Here is a 27,453-nt window from a genome sequence, read left to right as displayed (position 1 = left end):
AACATTTCAGGACACCGTCAGAGTTCTTAGAACACTTTCAACTTGACAATGAACAATACGGACAGCGTCCTCAGAACACCCCCATTTTGTTTTTGCGAACATTTCAGGACACCGCAAGTGTTCTTAGAACACATTCAGATTGCCATAAAACAATACGGACAGCGTCTTCAGGACACTCCTTACGAACATTTGAGGACACCGCGTGAGTTCTTAGAACACACCCCCATTTTGTTTATTTATGAACATTTCAGGACACCGTGAGAGTTCTTAGAACACTTTCAACTTGACAGCGAACAATATGGACACCGTTCTCAGAACACCCCCATTTTGTTTACTTGCAAACATTTCAGGACACCGCAAGAGTTCTTAGAACACTTTCCACTTGACAACAAACAATACGGACAGCATCCTCAGAACATTGCCATTTTCTTTATTTGCGAACATTTCAGGACACAGCGAAAGTTTTTAGAGCACATTCAACTTGCCATCGAACAATATGGACAGAAGTCTTCAGAACACCCCCTACGAACATTTCAGAACACCGCGAGAGTTCTTAGAACACTTTCAACTTTTCAACGAACACTACGGACAGCATACTCAGAATACCCCCATTTTGTTTTTGCGAACATTTCAGGACACCGTAAGTGTTCTTGGAACACATTCAGCTTGCCAAAGAACAATATGGACAGCGTCTTCAGGACACCCCTACGAACATTTGAGGACACTGTGTGAGTTCTTAGAACACACCCCCATTTTGTTTATTTCTGAACATTTCAGGACACCGTGAGAGTTCTTAGAACACTTTCAACTTGACAACGAACAATACGGACAGCGTCCTCAGAACACCCCATTTTGTTTTTGCGAACATTTCAGGACACCGCGAGAGTTCTTAGAACACATCCCCCTTTTGTTTATTTGCGAACATTTCAGGACACCGCAAGAGTTCTTAGAACACTTCCAACTTGCCAGATAACAATATGGACAGCGTCTTCAGGACACCCCCTACGAACATTTCAGGACACTGCAGGAGTTCTTAGAACACTTTCAACTTGACAACGAACAATACGGACAGCGTCCTGAGAACACCCCATTTTGTTTATATGCGAACGCGGCAGGACACCGTGAGATTTCTTAGAACAGTTTCAACTTGACAACGAACAATACGGACAGCGTCCTCAGAACACGCCCATTTTGTTTTTGCGAACATTTCAGGACACCACGAGTGTTCTTAGAATACATTCAGCTTGCCACAAAACATTACAGACAGCGTCTTCAGGACACCTTCTACGAACATTTGAGGACACTGCTTGACTTCTTAGAACACACCCCCATTTTGTTTATTTGCGATCATTTCAGGACACCACGAGAGTTCTTAGAACACTTTCAACTTGCCAGAGAACAATACGGACAGCGGCTTCAGGACACCCCCTACGAACATTTCAGGACACCGTGAGAGTTCTTAGAACACTTTCAACTTGACAACGAACAATACGGACAGCGTCCTGAGAACACCCACATTTTGTTTATTTGTGAACATTTCAGGACACCACAAGAGTTCTTAGAACACTTTCAACTTGACAACAAACAATACGGACAGCGTCCTCAGAACACCCCCATTTTGTTTTTGCGAACATTTCAGGACACCGCAAGTGTTCTTAGAACACATTCAACTTGCCACAAAACACTACGGACAGCGTCTTCAGGACATCCCCTACGAACATTTGAGGACACCGCGTGAGTTCTTAGAACACACCCCCATTTTGTTTATTACCGAACATTTCAGGACACCGTGAGAGTTCTTAGAACACTTTCAACTTGACAACGAACAATATGGACAGCGCCCTCAGAACACCCCCATTTTGTTTATTTGCAAACATTTCAGGACACCGCGAAAGTTCTTAGAACACATTCAACTTGCCATCGAACAATACGGACAGCATCCTCAGAATACCCCCATTTTGTTCTTGCAAACATTTCATGACACTGCGAGAGTTCTTAGAACACATTCAGCTTGCCACAGAAGAATACGGACAGCGTCTTCAGGACACCCCCTACGAACATTTCAGGACACCGTCAGAGTTCTTAGAACACTTTCAACTTGACAATGAACAATACGGACAGCGTCCTCAGAACACCCCCATTTTGTTTTTGCGAACATTTCAGGACACCGCAAGTGTTCTTAGAACACATTCAGATTGCCATAAAACAATACGGACAGCGTCTTCAGGACACTCCTTACGAACATTTGAGGACACCGCGTGAGTTCTTAGAACACACCCCCATTTTGTTTATTTCTGAACATTTCAGGACACCGTGACAGTTCTTAGAACACTTTCAACTTGACAGCGAACAATATGGACACCGTTCTCAGAACACCCCCATTTTGTTTACTTGCAAACATTTCAGGACACCGCAAGAGTTCTTAGAACACTTTCCACTTGACAACAAACAATACGGACAGCATCCTCAGAACATTGCCATTTTCTTTATTTGCGAACATTTCAGGACACAGCGAAAGTTTTTAGAGCACATTCAACTTGCCATCGAACAATATGGACAGAAGTCTTCAGAACACCCCCTACGAACATTTCAGAACACCGCGAGAGTTCTTAGAACACTTTCAACTTTTCAACGAACACTACGGACAGCATACTCAGAATACCCCCATTTTGTTTTTGCGAACATTTCAGGACACCGTAAGTGTTCTTGGAACACATTCAGCTTGCCAAAGAACAATATGGACAGCGTCTTCAGGACACCCCTACGAACATTTGAGGACACTGTGTGAGTTCTTAGAACACACCCCCATTTTGTTTATTTCTGAACATTTCAGGACACCGTGAGAGTTCTTAGAACACTTTCAACTTGACAACGAACAATACGGACAGCGTCCTCAGAACACCCCATTTTGTTTTTGCGAACATTTCAGGACACCGCGAGAGTTCTTAGAACACATTAAGCTTGCCACAGAACAATACGGAGAGCGTCTTCAGGACACCCCCTATGAACGTTTGAGGACACTGTGTGAGTTCTTAGAACACACCCCCATTTTGTTTATTTGCAAACATTTCAGGAAACCGCGAGAGTTCTTAGAACACTTTCAACCTGACAATGAACAATACGGACAGCGTCCTCAGAACACCCCCATTTTGTTTTTGCGAACATTTCAGGACACTGCGAGAGTTATTAGAACACATTCAGCTTTCCACAGAACAATACGGACAGCTTCTTCAGGACACCCCCTACAAACATTTGAGGACACTGCATGAGTTCTTAGAACACACCACCATTTTGTTTATTTGCAAACATTTCAGGACACCGCGAGAGTTCTTAGAAAACATTCAGCTTGCCACAGAACAATACGGACAGCGTCTTCAGGACACCCCCTACGAACATCTGAGGACACTGCATGAGTTCTTAGAACACACCACCATTTTGTTTATTTGCAAACATTTCAGGACACCACGAGAGTTCTTAGAAAACATTCAGCTTGCCACAGAACAATACGGACAGCTTCTTCAGGACACCCCCTACGAACATTTCAGGACACCGTGTGAGTTCTTAGAACACAGCGTCTTCAGGGCATCCCCTACGAACATTTCAGGACACCGCGTGATTTCTTAGAACACACCCCCATTTTGTTTATTTGCGAACATTTCAGGACACCGCGAGAGTTCTTAGAACACTTTCAACTTGCCAGATAACAATATGGACAGCGTCTTCAGGACACCCCTACGAACATTTCAGGACACCGCAGGAGTTCTTAGAACACTTTCAACTTGACAACGAACAATACGGACAGCGTCCTGAGAACACCCCCATTTTGTTTATTTGCGAACGTGTCAGGACACCGCGGGAGTTCTTAGAACACTTTCAACTTGACAACGAACAATACGGACAGCGTCCTGAGAACACACCCATTTTGTTTTTGCGAACATTTCAGGACACCGCAAGTTTTCTTAGAATACATTCAGCTTGCCACAAAACAATACGGACAGCATCTTCAGGACACCCCCTACGAACATTTGAGGACACTGCGTGACTTCTTAGAACACACCCCCATTTTGTTTATTTGCGATCATTTCAGGACGCCGCAAGAGTTCTTAAAACACTTTCAACTTGCCAGAGAACAATACGGACAGCGTCTTCAGGACACCCCCTACGAACATTTCAGGACGCCGTGAGAGTTCTTATAACACTTTCAACTTGACAACGAACAATACAGACAGCGTCCTCAGAACACCCCCATTTTGTTTTTGCGAACATTTCAGGACACCGCAAGTGTTCTTAGAACACATTCAGCTTGCCACAAAACAATACGGACAGCGTCTTCAGGACACCCCCTACGAACATTTGAGGACACCGCGTGAGTTCTTAGAACACACCCCCATTTTGTTTATTTCCGAACATTTCAGGACACCGTGAGAGTTCTTATAACACTTTCAAATTGACAGCGAACAATATGGACACCGTCCTCAGAACACCCCCATTTTGTTTACTTGCAAACATTTCAAGACACCGCAAGAGTTCTTAGAACACTTTCAACTTGACAACGAACAATACGGACAGCATCCTCAGAACACTGCCATTTTCTTTATTTGCGAACATTTCAGGACACAGCGAAAGTTTTTAGAGCTCATTCAACTTGCCATCGAACAATATGGACAGAAGTCTTCAGAACACCCCCTACGAACATTTCAGAACACCGCGAGAGTTCTTAGAAAACTTTCAACTTTTCAACGAACACTACGGACAGCATACTCAGAATACCCCCATTTTGTTTTTGCGAACATTTCAGGACACCGTAAGTGTTCTTTGAACACATTCAGCTTGCCAAAGAACAATATGGACAGCGTCTTCAGGACACCCCTACGAACATTTGAGGACAGTGTGTGAGTTCTTAGAACACACCCCCATTTTGTTTATTTGCGAACATTTCAGGACACTGCAAGTGTTCTTAGAACACATTCAGCTTGCCACAGAACAATACGGACAGCGTCTTCAGGATACCCCATACGAACATTTCAGAACACCGCGTGAGTTCTTAGAACACACCCCCATTCTGTTTATTTGTGAACATTTCATGACACCGCAAGAGTTCTTAGAACACTTTCAACTTGCCAGAGAACAATCCAGACAGCGTCTTCAGGCCACCCCCTACGAACATTTCAGGACACCGCGAGAGTTCTTAAAACACTTTCAACTTGACAACGAACAATATGCACAGCGTCCTCAGAACATCCCCATTTTGTTTATTTGCGAACATTTCAGGACACCGCAAGATTTCTTAGAACACATTCAACTTGCCATTGAACAATACGGACAGCCTCTTCAGAACACCCCCTACGAACATTTCAGAACACCACGAGAGTTCTTAGAACACTTTCAACTTGACAACGAATAATACAGACAGCGTCCTCAGAACACCCCATTTTGTTTATGCGAACATTTCAGGACACCGCGAGAGTTCTTAGAACACATTCAGCTTGCCACAGAACTATATGGAGAACGTCTTCAGGAAACCCCCTACGAACGTTTGAGGACACTGTGTGAGTTCTTAGAACACACCCCCATTTTGTTTATTTGCAAACATTTCAGGACACCGCGAGAGTTCTTAGAACACTTTCAACTTGACAATGAACAATACGGACAGCGTCTTCAGGACACCCCCTACGAACATTTCAGGACACCGTCAGAGTTCTTAGAACACTTTCAACTTGACAATGAACAATACGGACAGCGTCCTCAGAACACCCCCATTTTGTTTTTGCGAACATTTCAGGACACCGCAAGTGTTCTTAGAACACATTCAGATTGCCATAAAACAATACGGACAGCGTCTTCAGGACACTCCTTACGAACATTTGAGGACACCGCGTGAGTTCTTAGAACACACCCCCATTTTGTTTATTTATGAACATTTCAGGACACCGTGAGAGTTCTTAGAACACTTTCAACTTGACAGCGAACAATATGGACACCGTTCTCAGAACACCCCCATTTTGTTTACTTGCAAACATTTCAGGACACCGCAAGAGTTCTTAGAACACTTTCCACTTGACAACAAACAATACGGACAGCATCCTCAGAACATTGCCATTTTCTTTATTTGCGAACATTTCAGGACACAGCGAAAGTTTTTAGAGCACATTCAACTTGCCATCGAACAATATGGACAGAAGTCTTCAGAACACCCCCTACGAACATTTCAGAACACCGCGAGAGTTCTTAGAACACTTTCAACTTTTCAACGAACACTACGGACAGCATACTCAGAATACCCCCATTTTGTTTTTGCGAACATTTCAGGACACCGTAAGTGTTCTTGGAACACATTCAGCTTGCCAAAGAACAATATGGACAGCGTCTTCAGGACACCCCTACGAACATTTGAGGACACTGTGTGAGTTCTTAGAACACACCCCCATTTTGTTTATTTCTGAACATTTCAGGACACCGTGAGAGTTCTTAGAACACTTTCAACTTGACAACGAACAATACGGACAGCGTCCTCAGAACACCCCATTTTGTTTTTGCGAACATTTCAGGACACCGCGAGAGTTCTTAGAACACATCCCCCTTTTGTTTATTTGCGAACATTTCAGGACACCGCAAGAGTTCTTAGAACACTTCCAACTTGCCAGATAACAATATGGACAGCGTCTTCAGGACACCCCCTACGAACATTTCAGGACACTGCAGGAGTTCTTAGAACACTTTCAACTTGACAACGAACAATACGGACAGCGTCCTGAGAACACCCCATTTTGTTTATATGCGAACGCGGCAGGACACCGTGAGATTTCTTAGAACAGTTTCAACTTGACAACGAACAATACGGACAGCGTCCTCAGAACACGCCCATTTTGTTTTTGCGAACATTTCAGGACACCACGAGTGTTCTTAGAATACATTCAGCTTGCCACAAAACATTACAGACAGCGTCTTCAGGACACCTTCTACGAACATTTGAGGACACTGCTTGACTTCTTAGAACACACCCCCATTTTGTTTATTTGCGATCATTTCAGGACACCACGAGAGTTCTTAGAACACTTTCAACTTGCCAGAGAACAATACGGACAGCGGCTTCAGGACACCCCCTACGAACATTTCAGGACACCGTGAGAGTTCTTAGAACACTTTCAACTTGACAACGAACAATACGGACAGCGTCCTGAGAACACCCACATTTTGTTTATTTGTGAACATTTCAGGACACCACAAGAGTTCTTAGAACACTTTCAACTTGACAACAAACAATACGGACAGCGTCCTCAGAACACCCCCATTTTGTTTTTGCGAACATTTCAGGACACCGCAAGTGTTCTTAGAACACATTCAACTTGCCACAAAACACTACGGACAGCGTCTTCAGGACATCCCCTACGAACATTTGAGGACACCGCGTGAGTTCTTAGAACACACCCCCATTTTGTTTATTACCGAACATTTCAGGACACCGTGAGAGTTCTTAGAACACTTTCAACTTGACAACGAACAATATGGACAGCGCCCTCAGAACACCCCCATTTTGTTTATTTGCAAACATTTCAGGACACCGCGAAAGTTCTTAGAACACATTCAACTTGCCATCGAACAATACGGACAGCATCCTCAGAATACCCCCATTTTGTTCTTGCAAACATTTCATGACACTGCGAGAGTTCTTAGAACACATTCAGCTTGCCACAGAAGAATACGGACAGCGTCTTCAGGACACCCCCTACGAACATTTCAGGACACCGTCAGAGTTCTTAGAACACTTTCAACTTGACAATGAACAATACGGACAGCGTCCTCAGAACACTCCCATTTTGTTTTTGCGAACATTTCAGGACACCGCAAGTGTTCTTAGAACACATTCAGATTGCCATAAAACAATACGGACAGCGTCTTCAGGACACTCCTTACGAACATTTGAGGACACCGCGTGAGTTCTTAGAACACACCCCCATTTTGTTTATTTCTGAACATTTCAGGACACCGTGACAGTTCTTAGAACACTTTCAACTTGACAGCGAACAATATGGACACCGTTCTCAGAACACCCCCATTTTGTTTACTTGCAAACATTTCAGGACACCGCAAGAGTTCTTAGAACACTTTCCACTTGACAACAAACAATACGGACAGCATCCTCAGAACATTGCCATTTTCTTTATTTGCGAACATTTCAGGACACAGCGAAAGTTTTTAGAGCACATTCAACTTGCCATCGAACAATATGGACAGAAGTCTTCAGAACACCCCCTACGAACATTTCAGAACACCGCGAGAGTTCTTAGAACACTTTCAACTTTTCAACGAACACTACGGACAGCATACTCAGAATACCCCCATTTTGTTTTTGCGAACATTTCAGGACACCGTAAGTGTTCTTGGAACACATTCAGCTTGCCAAAGAACAATATGGACAGCGTCTTCAGGACACCCCTACGAACATTTGAGGACACTGTGTGAGTTCTTAGAACACACCCCCATTTTGTTTATTTCTGAACATTTCAGGACACCGTGAGAGTTCTTAGAACACTTTCAACTTGACAACGAACAATACGGACAGCGTCCTCAGAACACCCCATTTTGTTTTTGCGAACATTTCAGGACACCGCGAGAGTTCTTAGAACACATTAAGCTTGCCACAGAACAATACGGAGGGCGTCTTCAGGACACCCCCTACGAACGTTTGAGGACACTGTGTGAGTTCTTAGAACACACCCCCATTTTGTTTATTTGCAAACATTTCAGGAAACCGCGAGAGTTCTTAGAACACTTTCAACCTGACAATGAACAATACGGACAGCGTCCTCAGAACACCCCCATTTTGTTTTTGCGAACATTTCAGGACACTGCGAGAGTTATTAGAACACATTCAGCTTTCCACAGAACAATACGGACAGCTTCTTCAGGACACCCCCTACAAACATTTGAGGACACTGCATGAGTTCTTAGAACACACCACCATTTTGTTTATTTGCAAACATTTCAGGACACCGCGAGAGTTCTTAGAAAACATTCAGCTTGCCACAGAACAATACGGACAGCGTCTTCAGGACACCCCCTACGAACATCTGAGGACACTGCATGAGTTCTTAGAACACACCACCATTTTGTTTATTTGCAAACATTTCAGGACACCACGAGAGTTCTTAGAAAACATTCAGCTTGCCACAGAACAATACGGACAGCTTCTTCAGGACACCCCCTACGAACATTTCAGGACACCGTGTGAGTTCTTAGAACACAGCGTCTTCAGGGCATCCCCTACGAACATTTCAGGACACCGCGTGATTTCTTAGAACACACCCCCATTTTGTTTATTTGCGAACATTTCAGGACACCGCGAGAGTTCTTAGAACACTTTCAACTTGCCAGATAACAATATGGACAGCGTCTTCAGGACACCCCTACGAACATTTCAGGACACCGCAGGAGTTCTTAGAACACTTTCAACTTGACAACGAACAATACGGACAGCGTCCTGAGAACACCCCCATTTTGTTTATTTGCGAACGTGTCAGGACACCGCGGGAGTTCTTAGAACACTTTCAACTTGACAACGAACAATACGGACAGCGTCCTGAGAACACACCCATTTTGTTTTTGCGAACATTTCAGGACACCGCAAGTGTTCTTAGAATACATTCAGCTTGCCACAAAACAATACGGACAGCATCTTCAGGACACCCCCTACGAACATTTGAGGACACTGCGTGACTTCTTAGAACACACCCCCATTTTGTTTATTTGCGATCATTTCAGGACGCCGCAAGAGTTCTTAAAACACTTTCAACTTGCCAGAGAACAATACGGACAGCGTCTTCAGGACACCCCCTACGAACATTTCAGGACGCCGTGAGAGTTCTTATAACACTTTCAACTTGACAACGAACAATTCGAACAGCGTCCTGAGAACACCCCCATTTTGCTTATTTGTGAACATTTCAGGATACCGCAAGAGTTCTTATAACACTTTCAACTTGACAACAAACAATACAGACAGCGTCCTCAGAACACCCCCATTTTGTTTTTGCGAACATTTCAGGACACCGCAAGTGTTCTTAGAACACATTCAGCTTGCCACAAAACAATACGGACAGCGTCTTCAGGACACCCCCTACGAACATTTGAGGACACCGCGTGAGTTCTTAGAACACACCCCCATTTTGTTTATTTCCGAACATTTCAGGACACCGTGAGAGTTCTTATAACACTTTCAAATTGACAGCGAACAATATGGACACCGTCCTCAGAACACCCCCATTTTGTTTACTTGCAAACATTTCAAGACACCGCAAGAGTTCTTAGAACACTTTCAACTTGACAACGAACAATACGGACAGCATCCTCAGAACACTGCCATTTTCTTTATTTGCGAACATTTCAGGACACAGCGAAAGTTTTTAGAGCTCATTCAACTTGCCATCGAACAATATGGACAGAAGTCTTCAGAACACCCCCTACGAACATTTCAGAACACCGCGAGAGTTCTTAGAAAACTTTCAACTTTTCAACGAACACTACGGACAGCATACTCAGAATACCCCCATTTTGTTTTTGCGAACATTTCAGGACACCGTAAGTGTTCTTTGAACACATTCAGCTTGCCAAAGAACAATATGGACAGCGTCTTCAGGACACCCCTACGAACATTTGAGGACAGTGTGTGAGTTCTTAGAACACACCCCCATTTTGTTTATTTGCGAACATTTCAGGACACTGCAAGTGTTCTTAGAACACATTCAGCTTGCCACAGAACAATACGGACAGCGTCTTCAGGATACCCCATACGAACATTTCAGAACACCGCGTGAGTTCTTAGAACACACCCCCATTCTGTTTATTTGTGAACATTTCATGACACCGCAAGAGTTCTTAGAACACTTTCAACTTGCCAGAGAACAATCCAGACAGCGTCTTCAGGCCACCCCCTACGAACATTTCAGGACACCGCGAGAGTTCTTAAAACACTTTCAACTTGACAACGAACAATATGCACAGCGTCCTCAGAACATCCCCATTTTGTTTATTTGCGAACATTTCAGGACACCGCAAGATTTCTTAGAACACATTCAACTTGCCATTGAACAATACGGACAGCCTCTTCAGAACACCCCCTACGAACATTTCAGAACACCACGAGAGTTCTTAGAACACTTTCAACTTGACAACGAATAATACAGACAGCGTCCTCAGAACACCCCATTTTGTTTATGCGAACATTTCAGGACACCGCGAGAGTTCTTAGAACACATTCAGCTTGCCACAGAACTATATGGAGAACGTCTTCAGGAAACCCCCTACGAACGTTTGAGGACACTGTGTGAGTTCTTAGAACACACCCCCATTTTGTTTATTTGCAAACATTTCAGGACACCGCGAGAGTTCTTAGAACACTTTCAACTTGACAATGAACAATATGGACAGCGTCCTCAGAACACCCCCATTTTGTTTTTGCGAACATTTCAGGACACTGCGAGAGTTCTTAGAACACATTCAGCTTGCCACAGAACAATACGGACAGCGTCTTCAGGACACCCCCTACGAACATTTGAGGACACTGCATGAGTTCTTAGAACACACCACCATTTTGTTTATTTGCAAACATTTCAGGACACCGCGAGAGTTCTTAGAAAACATTCAGCTTGCCACAGAACAATATGGACAGCGTCTTCAGGACACCCCCTACGAACATCTGACGACACTGCATGAGTTCTTAGAACACACCACCATTTTGTTTATTTGCAAACATTTCAGGACACCGCGAGAGTTCTTAGAAAACATTCAGCTTGCCACAGAACAATACGGACAGCGTCTTCAGGACACCCCCTACGAACATTTCAGGACACCGTGTGAGTTCTTAGAACACTTTCAGCTTGCCACAGAACAATACAGACAGCGTCTTCAGGGCATCCCCTACGAACATTTCAGGACACTGCGTGACTTCTTAGAACACACCCCCATTTTGTTTATTTGCGAACATTTCAGGACACCGCGAGAGTTCTTAGAACACTTTCAACTTGCCAGATAACAATATGGACAGCGTCTTCAGGACACCCCTACGAACATTTCAGGACACCGCAGGAGTTCTTAGAACACTTTCAACTTGACAACGAACAATACGGACAGCGTCCTGAGAACACCCCCATTTTGTTTATTTGCGAACGTGTCAGGACACCGCGAGAGTTCTTAGAACACTTTCAACTTGACAACGAACAAAACGGACAGCGTCCTCAGAACACCCCCATTTTGTTTTTGCGAACATTTCAGGACACCGCGAGTGTTCTTAGAATACATTCAGCTTGCCACAAAACAATACGGACAGCATCTTCAGGACACCCCCTAAGAACATTTGAGGACACTGCGTGACTTCTTAGAACACACCCCCATTTTGTTTATTTGCGATCATTTCAGGACGCCGCGAGAGTTCTTAGAACACTTTCAACTTGCCAGAGAACAATACGGACAGCGTCTTCAGGACACCCCCTACGAACATTTCAGGACGCCGTGAGAGTTCTTATAACACTTTCAACTTGACAACGAACAATACGAACAGCGTCCTGAGAACACCCCCATTTTGTTTATTTGTGAATATTTCAGGACACCGCAAGAGTTCTTAGAACACTTTCAACTTGACAACAAACAATACGGACAGCGTCCTCAGAACACCCCCATTTTGTTTTTGCGAACATTTCAGTACACCGCAAGTGTTCTTAGAACACGTTCAGCTTGCCACAAAACAATACGGACAGCGTCTTCAGGACACCCCCTACGAACATTTGAGGACACCGCGTGAGTTCTTAGAACACACCCCCATTTTGTTTATTTCCGAACATTTCAGGACACCGTGAGAGTTCTTATAACACTTTCAACTTGACAGCGAACAATATGGACACCGTCCTCAGAACACCCCCATTTTGTTTACTTGCAAACATTTCAGGACACCGCAAGAGTTCTTAGAACACTTTCAACTTGACAACGAACAATACGGACAGCATCCTCAGAACAATGCCATTTTCTTTATTTGCGAACATTTCAGGACACAGCGAAAGTTTTTAGAGCACATTCAACATGCCATCGAACAATATGGACAGAAGTCTTCAGAACACCCCCTACAAACATTTCAGAACACCGCAAGAGTTCTTAGAACACTTTAAACTTTTCAACGAACACTACGGACAGCATACTCAGAATACCCCCATTTTGTTTTTGCGAACATTTCAGGACACCATAAGTGTTCTTGGAACACATTCAGCTTGCCAAAGAACAATATGGACAGCGTCTTCAGGACACCCCTACGAACATTTGAGGACACTGTGTGAGTTCTTAGAACACACCCCCATTTTGTTTATTTGCGAACATTTCAGGACACTGCGAGTGTTCTTAGAACACATTCAGCTTGCCTCAGAACAATACGGACAGCGTCTTCAGGATACCCCATACGAACATTTCAGAACACCGCGTGAGTTCTTAGAACACACCCCCATTTTGTTTATTTGTGAACATTTCATTACACCGCAAGAGTTCTTAGAACACTTTCAACTTGCCAGAGAATAATCCGGACAGCGTCTTCAGGACACCCCCTACGAACATTTCAGGATACCGCGAGAGTTCTTAAAACACTTTCAACTTGACAACAAACAATATGGACAGCGTCCTCAGAACATCCCCATTTTGTTTATTTGCGAACATTTCAGGACACCGCAAGAGTTCTTAGAACACATTCAACTTGCCATTGAACAATACGGACAGCCTCTTCAGAACACCCCATACGAACATTTCAGAACACCGCGAGAGTTCTTAGAACACTTTCAACTTGACAACGAACAATACGGACAGCGTCCTCAGAACACCCCATTTTCTTTATGCAAACATTTCAGGACACCGCGAGAGTTCTTAGAACACATTCAGCTTGCCACAGAACAATACGGAGAGCGTCTTCAGGACACCCCCTATGAACGTTTGAGGACACTGTGTGAGTTCTTAGAACACACCCCCATTTTGTTTATTTGCAAACATTTCAGGACACCGCGAGAGTTCTTAGAACACTTTCAACTTGACAATGAACAATATGGACAGCGTCCTCAGAACACCCCCATTTTGTTTTTGCGAACATTTCAGGACACTGCGAGAGTTCTTAGAACACATTCAGCTTACCACAGAACAATACGGACAGCGTCTTCAGGACACCCACTACGAACATTTGAGGACACTGCATGAGTTCTTAGAACACACCACCATTTTGTTTATTTGCAAACATTTCAGGACACCGCAAGAGTTCTTAGAAAACATTCAGCTTGCCAAAGAACAATACGGACAGCGTCTTCAGGACACCCCCTACGAACATCTGAGGACACTGCATGAGTTCTTAGAACACACCACCATTTTGTTTATTTGCAAACATTTCAGGACACCGCGAGAGTTCTTAGAAAACATTCAGCTTGCCACAGAACAATACGGACAGCGTCTTCAGGACACCCCCTATGAACATTTCAGGACACCGTGTGAGTTCTTAGAACACTTTCAGCTTGCCACAGAACAATACAGACAGCGTCTTCAGGGCATCCCCTACGAACATTTCAGGACACCGCGTGACTTCTTAGAACACACCCCCATTTTGTTTATTTGCGAACATTTCAGGACACCGCGAGAGTTCTTAGAACACTTTCAACTTGCCAGATAACAATATGGACAGCGTCTTCAGGACACCCCTACGAACATTTCAGGACACCGCAGGAGTTCTTAGAACACTTTCAACTTGACAACGAACAATACGGACAGCGTCCTGAGAACACCCCCATTTTGTTTATTTGCGAACGTGTCAGGACACCGCGAGAGTTCCTAGAACACTTTCAACTTGACAACGAACAATACGGACAGCGTCCTCAGAACACCCCCATTTTGTTTTTGCGAACATTTCAGGACACCGCGAGTGTTCTTAGAATACATTCAGCTTGCCACAAAACAATACGGACAGCATCTTCAGGACATCCCCTACGAACATTTGAGGACACTGCGTGACTTCTTAGAACACACCCCCATTTTGTTTATTTGCGATCATTTCAGGACACCGCGAGAGTTCTTAGAACACTTTCAGCTTGCCACAGAACAATACAGACAGCGTCTTCAGGGCATCCCCTACGAACATTTCTGGACACCGCGTGACTTCTTAGAACACACCCCCATTTTGTTTATTTGCAAACATTTCAGGACACCGCGAGAGTTCTTAGAACACTTTCAACTTGCCAGATAACAATATGGACAGCGTCTTCAGGACACCCCTACGAACATTTCAGGACGCCGTGAGAGTTCTTATAACACTTTCAACTTGACAACGAACAATACGAACAGCGTCCTGAGAACACCCCCATTTTGTTTATTTGTGAACATTTCAGGACACCGCAAGAGTTCTTAGAACACTTTCAACTTGACAACAAACAATACGGACAGCGTCCTCAGAACACCCCCATTTTGTTTTTGCGAACATTTCAGGACACCGCAAGTGTTCTTAGAACACATTCAGCTTGCCACAAAACAATACGGACAGCGTATTCAGGACACCCACTACGAACATTTGAGGACACCGCGTGAGTTCTTAGAACACACCCCCATTTTGTTTATTTCCGAACATTTCAGGACACCGTGAGAGTTCTTATAACACTTTCAACTTGACCACGAATAATACGGACAGTGCCCTCAGAACACCCCCATTTTGTTTATTTGCAAACATTTCAGGACACCGCGAGAGTTCTTAGAACACTTTCAACTTGACAACAAACAATACGGACAGCATCCTCAGAACACCCCCATTTTGTTTTTGCGAACATTTCAGGACACCGCGAGTGTTCTTGGAACACATTCAGCTTGCCACAGAACAATTTGGACAGCGTCTTCAGGACACCCCCTATGAACATTTCAGGACACCGTGTGAGTTCTTAGAACACTTTCAGCTTGCCACAGAACAATACAGACAGCGTCTTCAGGGCATCCCCTACGAACATTTCAGGACACCGCGTGACTTCTTAGAACACACCCCCATTTTGTTTATTTGCGAACATTTCAGGACACCGCGAGAGTTCTTAGAACACTTTCAACTTGCCAGATAACAATATGGACAGCGTCTTCAGGACACCCCTACGAACATTTCAGGACACCGCAGGAGTTCTTAGAACACTTTAAACTTGACAACGAACAATACGGACAGCGTCCTGAGAACACCCCCATTTTGTTTATTTGCGAACGTGTCAGGACACCGCGAGAGTTCCTAGAACACTTTCAACTTGACAACGAACAATACGGACAGCGTCCTCAGAACACCCCCATTTTGTTTTTGCGAACATTTCAGGACACCGCGAGTGTTCTTAGAATACATTCAGCTTGCCACAAAACAATACGGACAGCATCTTCAGGACATCCCCTACGAACATTTGAGGACACTGCGTGACTTCTTAGAACACACCCCCATTTTGTTTATTTGCGATCATTTCAGGACACAGCGAGAGTTCTTAGAACACTTTCAGCTTGCCACAGAACAATACAGACAGCGTCTTCAGGGCATCCCCTACGAACATTTCTGGACACCGCGTGACTTCTTAGAACACACCCCCATTTTGTTTATTTGCAAACATTTCAGGACACCGCGAGAGTTCTTAGAACACTTTCAACTTGCCAGATAACAATATGGACAGCGTCTTCAGGACACCCCTACGAACATTTCAGGACGCCATGAGAGTTCTTATAACACTTTCAACTTGACACCGAACAATACGAACAGCGTCCTGAGAACACCCCCATTTTGTTTATTTGTGAACATTTCAGGACACCGCAAGAGTTCTTAGAACACTTTCAACTTGACAACAAACAATACGGACAGCGTCCTCAGAACACCCCCATTTTGTTTTTGCGAACATTTCAGGACACCGCAAGTGTTCTTAGAACACATTTAGCTTGCCACAAAACAATACGGACAGCGTATTCAGGACACCCACTACGAACATTTGAGGACACCGCGTGAGTTCTTAGAACACACCCCCATTTTGTTTATTTCCGAACATTTCAGGACACCGTGAGAGTTCTTATAACACTTTCAACTTGACCACGAATAATACGGACAGCGCCCTCAGAACACCCCCATTTTGTTTATTTGCAAACATTTCAGGACACCGCGAGAGTTCTTAGAACACTTTCAACTTGACAACAAACAATACGGACAGCATCCTCAGAACACCCCCATTTTGTTTTTGCGAACATTTCAGGACACTGCGAGTGTTCTTGGAACACATTCAGCTTGCCACAGAACAATTTGGACAGCGTCTTCAGGACATCCCCTACGAACATTTGAGGACACTGCATGAGTTCTTAGAACACACCCCCATTTTGTTTATTTGCGAACATTGCAGGAGACCGCGAGAGTTCTTAGAACACATTCAGCTTGCCACAGAACAATACGGACAGCATCTTCAGGATACCCCATACGAACATTTCAGAACACTGCGTGAGTTCGTAGAACACACCCCCATTTTGTTTATTTGTGAACATTTCATGACACCGCGAGAGTTCTTAGAACACTTTCAACTTGCCAGAGAACAATACGGACAGCGTCTTCAGGACACCCCCTACGAACATTTCAGGACACCGCAAGAGTTCTTACAACACTTTCACCTTGACAACGAACAATATGGACAGCGTTCTCAGAACACCCGCATTTTGTATATTTGCGAACATTTCAGGACACCACGAGTGTTCTTAGAACACTTTCAACTTGACAACGGAAAATACGGACAACGTCCTCAGAACACCCCCATTTTGTTAATTTTCGAACATTTCAGGACACCGCGAGAGCTCTTAGAGCACATTCAACTTGCCATCGAACAATACGGACAGCGTCTTCAGAATACCCCCTACGAACATTTCAGAACACCGCGAGAGTTCTTAGAACACTTTCAACTTGACAACGAACAATACGGACAGCGTCCTCAGAACACCTCATTTTGTTTTTGTGAACATTTCAGGACACCGCAAGAGTTCTTAGAACACTTTCAACTTGACAACGAACAATACGGACAGCATCCTCAGAACACTGCCATTTTGTTTTTGCGAACATTTCAGGACACCGTAAGTGTTCTTGGAACACATTCAGCTTGCCAAAGAACAGCGTCTTCAGGACACCCCTACGAACATTTGAGGACACTGTGTGAGTTCTTAGAACACACCCCCATTTTGTTTATTTGCGAACATTTCAGGACACTGCGAGTGTTCTTAGAACACATTCAGCTTGCCACAGAACAATACGGACAGCGTCTTCAGGATACCCTATACGAACATTTCAGAAAACCGCGTGAGTTCTTAGAACACACCCCTATTTTGTTTATTTGTGAACATTTCATTACACCGCAAGAGTTCTTAGAACACTTTCAACTTGCCAGAGAACAATCCGGACAGCGTCTTCAGGACACCCCCTATGAACATTTCAGGACACCGCGAGAGTTCTTAAAACACTTTCAACTTGACAACGAACAATATGGACAGCGTCCTCAGAACATCCCCATTTTGTTTATTTGCGAACATTTCAGGACACCGCAAGAGTTCTTAGAACACATTCAACTTGCCATTGAACAATACGGACAGCCTCTTCAGAACACCCCCTACGAACATTTCAGAACACCGCGAGAGTTCTTAGAACACTTTCAACTTGACAACGAACAATACGGACAGCGTCCTCAGAACACCCCATTTTCTTTATGCAAACATTTCAGGACACCGCGAGAGTTCTTAGAACACATTCAGCTTGCCACAGAACAATACGGAGAGCGTCTTCAGGACACCCCCTACGAACGTTTGAGGACACTGTGTGAGTTCTTAGAACACACCCCCATTTTGTTTATTTGCAAACATTTCAGGACACCGCGAGAGTTCTTAGAACACTTTCAACTTGACAATGAACAATATGGACAGCGTCCTCAAAACACCCCCATTTTGTTTTTGCGAACATTTCAGGACACTGCGAGAGTTCTTAGAACACATTCAGCTTGCCACAGAACAATACGGACAGCGTCTTCAGGACACCCCCTACGAACATTTGAGGACACTGCATGAGTTCTTAGAACACACCACCATTTTTTTTATTTGCAAACATTTCAGGACACCGCGAGAGTTCTTAGAAAACATTCAGCTTGCCACAGAACAATATGGACAGCGTCTTCAGGACACCCCTACGAACATCTGAGGACACTGCATGAGTTCTTAGAACACACCACCATTTTGTTTATTTGCAAACATTTCAGGACACCGCGAGAGTTCTTAGAAAACATTCAGCTTGCCACAGAACAATACGGACAGCGTCTTCAGGACACCCACTACGAACATTTCAGGACACCGTGTGAGTTCTTAGAACACTTTCAGCTTGCCACAGAACAATACAGACAACGTCTTCAGGGCATCCCCTACGAACATTTCAGGACACCGCGTGACTTCTTAGAACACACCCCCATTTTGTTTATTTGCGAACATTTCAGGACACCGCGAGAGTTCTTAGAACACTTTCAACTTGCCAGATAACAATATGGACAGCGTCTTCAGGACACCCCTACGAACATTTCAGGACACCGCAGGAGTTCTTAGAACACTTTCAACTTGACAACGAACAATACGGACAGCGTCCTGAGAACACCCCCATTTTGTTTATTTGCGAACGTGTCAGGACACAGCGAGAGTTCCTAGAACACTTTCAACTTGACAACGAACAATACGGACAGCGTCCTCAGAACACCCCCATTTTGTTTTTGCGAACATTTCAGGACACCGCGAGTGTTCTTAGAATACATTCAGCTTGCCACAAAACAATACGGACAGCGTATTCAGGACACCCACTACGAACATTTGAGGACACCGCGTGAGTTCTTAGAACACACCCCCATTTTGTTTATTTCCGAACATTTCAGGACACCTTGAGAGTTCTTATAACACTTTCAACTTGACAACGAATAATACGGACAGCGCCCTCAGAACACCCCCATTTTGTTTATTTGCAAACATTTCAGGACACCGCGAGAGTTCTTAGAACACTTTCAACTTGACAACAAACAATACGGACAGCATCCTCAGAACACCCCCATTTTGTTTTTGCGAACATTTCAGGACACCGCGAGTGTTCTTGGAACACATTCAGCTTGCCACAGAACAATTTGGACAGCGTCTTCAGGACATCCCATACGAAAATTTGAGGACACTGCGTGAGTTCTTAGAACACACCCCCATTTTGTTTATTTGCGAACATTTCAGGAGACCGCGAGAGTTCTTAGAACACATTCAGCTTGCCACAGAACAATACGTACAGCATCTTCAGGATACCCCATACGAACATTTCAGAACACTGCGTGAGTTCGTAGAACACACCCCCATTTTGTTTATTTGTGAACATTTCATGACACCGCGAGAGTTCTTAGAACACTTTCAACTTGCCAGAGAACAATACGGACAGCGTCTTCAGGACACCCCCTACGAACATTTCAGGACACCGCAAGAGTTCTTACAACACTTTCACCTTGACAACGAACAATATGGATAGCGTTCTCAGAACACCCGCATTTTGTTTATTTGCGAACATTTCAGGACACCACGAGACTTCTTAGAACACTTTCAACTTGACAACGGAAAATACAGACAGCGTCCTCAGAACACCCACATTTTGTTAATTTTCGAACATTTCAGGACACCGCGAGAGCTCTTAGAACACATTCAACTTGCCATTGAACAATATGGACAGCGTCTTCAGAATACCCTCTACAAACATTTCAGAACACCGCGAGAGTTCTTAGAACACTTTCAACTTGACAACGAACAATACGGACAGCGTCCTCAGAACACCTCATTTTGTTTTTGTGAACATTTCAGGACACCGCAAGAGTTCTTAGAACACTTTCAACTTGACAACGAACAATACGGACAGTATCCTCAGAACACTGCCATTTTCTTTATTTGCGAACATTTCAGGACATAGCGAAAGTTTTTAGAGCACATTCAACTTGCCATCGAACAATATGGACAGAAGTCTTCAGAACACCCCCTACGAACATTTCAGAACACCGCGAGAGTTCTTAGAACACTTTCAACTTTTCAACGAACACTACGGACAGTATACTCAGAACACCCCAATTTTGTTTTTGCGAACATTTCAGGACACTGCGAGTGTTCTTGGAACACATTCAGCTTGCCACAGAACAATTTGGACAGCGTCTTCAGGACATCCCCTACGAACATTTGAGGACACTGCGTGAGTTCTTAGAACACACCCCCATTTTGTTTATTTGCGAACATTTCAGGAGACTGCGAGAGTTCTTAGAACACATTCAGCTTGCCACAGAACAATACGGACAGCGTCTTCAGGATACCCCATACGATCATTTCAGAACACCGCGTGAGTTCTTAGAACACACCCCCATTTTGTTTATTTGTGAACATTTCATGACACCGCAAGAGTTCTTAGAACACTTTCAACTTGCCAGAGAACAATCCGGACAGCGTCTTCAGGACACCCCCTACAAACATTTCAGGACACCGCGAGAGTTCTTAAAACACTTTCAACTTGACAACAAACAATATGGACAGCGTCCTCAGAACATCCCCATTTTGTTTATTTGCGAACATTTCAGGACACCGCAAGAGTTCTTAGAACACATTCAACTTGCCATTGAACAATACGGACAGCCTCTTCAGAACACCCCCTACAAACATTTCAGAACACCGCGTGAGTTCTTAGAACACTTTCAACTTGACAACGAACAATACGACAGCATCCTCAGAACACCCCATTTTGTTTATGCGAACATTTCAGGACACCGCGAGAGTTCTTAGAACACTTTCAACTTGCCAGATAACAATATGGACAGAGTCTTCAGGACACCCCTACGAACATTTCAGGACACCGCAGGAGTTCTTAGAACACTTTCAACTTGACAACGAAAAATACGGACAGCGTCCTCAGAACAGCCCCATTTTGTTTATTTCCGAACATTTCAGGACACCTTGAGAGTTCTTATAACACTTTCAACTTGACAACGAATAATACGGACAGCGCCCTCAGAACACCCCCATTTTGTTTATTTGCAAACATTTCAGGACACCGCGAGAGTTCTTAGAACACTTTCAACTTGACAACAAACAATACGGACAGCATCCTCAGAACACCCCCATTTTGTTTTTGCGAACATTTCAGGACACCGCGAGTGTTCTTGGAACACATTCAGCTTGCCACAGAACAATTTGGACAGCGTCTTCAGGACATCCCATACGAAAATTTGAGGACACTGCGTGAGTTCTTAGAACACACCCCCATTTTGTTTATTTGCGAACATTTCAGGAGACCGCGAGAGTTCTTAGAACACATTCAGCTTGCCACAGAACAATACGTACAGCATCTTCAGGATACCCCATACGAACATTTCAGAACACTGCGTGAGTTCGTAGAACACACCCCCATTTTGTTTATTTGTGAACATTTCATGACACCGCGAGAGTTCTTAGAACACTTTCAACTTGCCAGAGAACAATACGGACAGCGTCTTCAGGACACCCCCTACGAACATTTCAGGACACCGCAAGAGTTCTTACAACACTTTCACCTTGACAACGAACAATATGGATAGCGTTCTCAGAACACCCGCATTTTGTTTATTTGCGAACATTTCAGGACACCACGAGACTTCTTAGAACACTTTCAACTTGACAACGGAAAATACAGACAGCGTCCTCAGAACACCCACATTTTGTTAATTTTCGAACATTTCAGGACACCGCGAGAGCTCTTAGAACACATTCAACTTGCCATTGAACAATATGGACAGCGTCTTCAGAATACCCTCTACAAACATTTCAGAACACCGCGAGAGTTCTTAGAACACTTTCAACTTGACAACAAACAATACGGACAGCGTCCTCAGAACACCTCATTTTGTTTTTGTGAACATTTCAGGACACCGCAAGAGTTCTTAGAACACTTTCAACTTGACAACGAACAATACGGACAGTATCCTCAGAACACTGCCATTTTCTTTATTTGCGAACATTTCAGGACATAGCGAAAGTTTTTAGAGCACATTCAACTTGCCATCGAACAATATGGACAGAAGTCTTCAGAACACCCCCTACGAACATTTCAGAACACCGCGAGAGTTCTTAGAACACTTTCAACTTTTCAACGAACACTACGGACAGTATACTCAGAACACCCCAATTTTGTTTTTGCGAACATTTCAGGACACTGCGAGTGTTCTTGGAACACATTCAGCTTGCCACAGAACAATTTGGACAGCGTCTTCAGGACATCCCCTACGAACATTTGAGGACACTGCGTGAGTTCTTAGAACACACCCCCATTTTGTTTATTTGCGAACATTTCAGGAGACTGCGAGAGTTCTTAGAACACATTCAGCTTGCCACAGAACAATACGGACAGCGTCTTCAGGATACCCCATACGATCATTTCAGAACACCGCGTGAGTTCTTAGAACACACCCCCATTTTGTTTATTTGTGAACATTTCATGACACCGCAAGAGTTCTTAGAACACTTTCAACTTGCCAGAGAACAATCCGGACAGCGTCTTCAGGACACCCCCTACAAACATTTCAGGACACCGCGAGAGTTCTTAAAACACTTTCAACTTGACAACAAACAATATGGACAGCGTCCTCAGAACATCCCCATTTTGTTTATTTGCGAACATTTCAGGACACCGCAAGAGTTCTTAGAACACATTCAACTTGCCATTGAACAATACGGACAGCCTCTTCAGAACACCCCCTACAAACATTTCAGAACACCGCGTGAGTTCTTAGAACACTTTCAACTTGACAACGAACAATACGACAGCATCCTCAGAACACCCCATTTTGTTTATGCGAACATTTCAGGACACCGCGAGAGTTCTTAGAACACTTTCAACTTGCCAGATAACAATATGGACAGAGTCTTCAGGACACCCCTACGAACATTTCAGGACACCGCAGGAGTTCTTAGAACACTTTCAACTTGACAACGAAAAATACGGACAGCGTCCTCAGAACAGCCCCATTTTGTTAATTTTCGAACATTTCAGAACACCGCGAGAGTTCTTAGAACACTTTCAACTTGACAACGAACAATACGGACAGCGTCCTCAGAACACCTCATTTTGTTTTTGTGAACATTTCAGGACACCGCGAGAGTACTTAGAACACATTCAGCTTACCACAGAACAATACGGACAGCGTCTTCAGGACACCCCCTTCGAACGTTTGAGGACACTGCGTGAGTTCTTAGAACACACCCCATTTTGTTTATTTGCAAACATTTCAGGACACCGCGAGAGTTCTTAGAACACTTTCAACTTGACAATGAACAATACGGACAGCGTCCTCAGAACACCCCCATTTTGTTTTTGCGAACATTTCAGGACACTGCGAGAGTTCTTAGAACACATTCAGCTTGCCACAGAACAATACGGACAGCGTCTTCAGGACACCCCCTACGAACTTTTGAGGACACTGCATGAGTTCTTAGAACACACCACCATTTTGTTTATTTGCAAACATTTCAGGACACCGCGAGAGTTCTTAGAAAACATTCAGCTTGCCACAGAACAATACGGACAGCATCTTCAGGACGCCCCCTACGAACATTTGAGGACACTGCATGAGTTCTTAGAACACACCACCATTTTGTTTATTTGCAAACATTTCAGGACACCGCGAGAGTTCTTAGAAAACATTCAGCTTGCCACAGAACAATACGGACAGCGTCTTCAGGACACTCTTCAGGACACCCCCTACGAACATCTGAGGACACTGCATGAGTTCTTAGAACACACCACCATTTTGTTTATTTGCAAACATTTCAGGACACCGCGAGAGTTCTTAGAAAACATTCAGCTTGCCACAGAACAATACGGACAGCGTCTTCAGGACACCCCCTACGAACATTTCGGGACACCATGTGAGTTCTAAGAACACTTTCAGCTTGCCACAGAACAATACAGACAGCGTCTTCAGGGAATCCCCTACGAACATTTCAGGACACCGCGTGACTTCTTAGAACACACCCCCATTTTGTTTATTTGCAAACATTTCAGGACACCGCGAGATTTCTTAGAACACTTTCAACTTGCCAGATAACAATATGGACAGCGTCTTCAGGACACCCCTACGAACATTTCAGGACACCGCAGGAGTTCTTAGAACACTTTCAACTTGACAACGAACAATACAGACAGCGTCCTGAGAACACCCCCATTTTGTTTATTTGCGAAAGTGTCAGGACACCGCGAGAGTTCTTAGAACACTTTCAACTTGACAACGAACAATACGGACAGCATCCTCAGAACACCCCCATTTTGTTTTTGCGAACATTTCAGGACACCGCGGGTGTTCTTAGAATACATTCAGCTTGCCACAAAACAATACGGACAGCATCTTCAGGACATCCCCTACGAACATTTGAGGACACTGCGTGACTTCTTAGAACACACCCCCATTTTGTTTATTTGCGATCATTTCAGGTCACCGCGAGAGTTCTTAGAACACTTTCAACTTGCCAGAGAACAATACGGAGAGCGTCTTCAGGACACCCCCTACGAACATTTTAGGACGCCGTGAGAGTTCTTATAACACTTTCAACTTGACAACGAACAATACGAACAGAGTCCTGAGAACACCCCCATTTTGTTTATTTGTGAACATTTCAGGACACCGCAAGTGTTCTTAGAACACATTCAGCTTGCCACAAAACAATACAGAAAGCGTCTTCAGGACACCCCCTACGAACATTTGAGGACACCGCGTGAGTTCTTAGAACACACCCCCATTTTGTTTATTTCCGAACATTTCAGGACACCGTGAGAGTTCTTATAACACTTTCAACTTGACAACGAATAATACGGACAGCGCCCTCAGAACACCCCCATTTTGTTTATTTGCAAACATTTCAGGACACCACGAGAGTTCTTAGAACACTTTTAACTTGACAACAAACAATACGGACAGCATCCTCAGAACACCCCCATTTTGTTTATTTGCGAACATTTCAGGACACAGCGAAAGTTCTTAGAACACATTCAACTTGCCATCGAACAATACGAACAGAAGTCTTCAGAACACCCCCATTGAAGATTTTCAAAACACCGCGAGAGTTCTTAGAACACTTTCAACTTGACAACAAACAATACGGACAGCATCCTCAGAACACCCCCATTTTGTTTTTGCGAACATTTCAGGACACCGCAAGTGTTCTTGGAACACATTCAGCTTGCCACAGAACAATTTGGACAGCGTCTTCAGGACATCCCCTACGAACATTTGAGGACACTGCATGAGTTCTTAGAACACACCCCCATTTTGTTTATTTGCGAACATTTCAGGAGACCGCGAGAGTTCTTAGAACACATTCAGCTTGCCACAGAACAATACGGACAGCATCTTCAGGATACCCCATACGAACATTTCAGAACACTGCGTGAGTTCGTAGAACACACCCCCATTTTGTTTATTTGTGAACATTTCATGACACCGCGAGAGTTCTTAGAACACTTTCAACTTGCCAGAGAACAATACGGACAGCGTCTTCAGGACACCCCCTACGAACATTTCAGGACACCGCAAGAGTTCTTACAACACTTTCACCTTGACAACGAACAATATGGACAGCGTTCTCAGAACACCCGCATTTTGTATATTTGCGAACATTTCAGGACACCACGAGTGTTCTTAGAACACTTTCAACTTGACAACGGAAAATACGGACAACGTCCTCAGAACACCCCCATTTTGTTAATTTTCGAACATTTCAGGACACCGCGAGAGCTCTTAGAGCACATTCAACTTGCCATCGAACAATACGGACAGCGTCTTCAGAATACCCCCTACGAACATTTCAGAACACCGCGAGAGTTCTTAGAACACTTTCAACTTGACAACGAACAATACGGACAGCGTCCTCAGAACACCTCATTTTGTTTTTGTGAACATTTCAGGACACCGCAAGAGTTCTTAGAACACTTTCAACTTGACAACGAACAATACGGACAGTATCCTCAGAACACTGCCATTTTCTTTATTTGCGAACATTTCAGGACATAGCGAAAGTTTTTAGAGCACATTCAACTTGCCATCGAACAAAATGGACAGAAGTCTTCAGAACACCCCCTACGAACATTTCAGAACACCGCGAGAGTTCTTAGAACACTTTCAACTTTTCAACGAACACTACGGACAGTATACTCAGAACACCCCAATTTTGTTTTTGCGAACATTTCAGGACACTGCGAGTGTTCTTGGAACACATTCAGCTTGCCACAGAACAATTTGGACAGCGTCTTCAGGACATCCCCTACGAACATTTGAGGACACTGCGTGAGTTCTTAGAACACACCCCCATTTTGTTTATTTGCGAACATTTCAGGAGACTGCGAGAGTTCTTAGAACA

The sequence above is a fragment of the Ambystoma mexicanum genome, chromosome 2p, assembly GCF_040938575.1.
Source record: "Ambystoma mexicanum isolate Mex_15411 chromosome 2p, UKY_AmexF1_1, whole genome shotgun sequence".
Taxonomy (NCBI): domain Eukaryota; kingdom Metazoa; phylum Chordata; class Amphibia; order Caudata; family Ambystomatidae; genus Ambystoma; species Ambystoma mexicanum.
Note: the sequence above shows the minus strand (reverse complement) of the source record.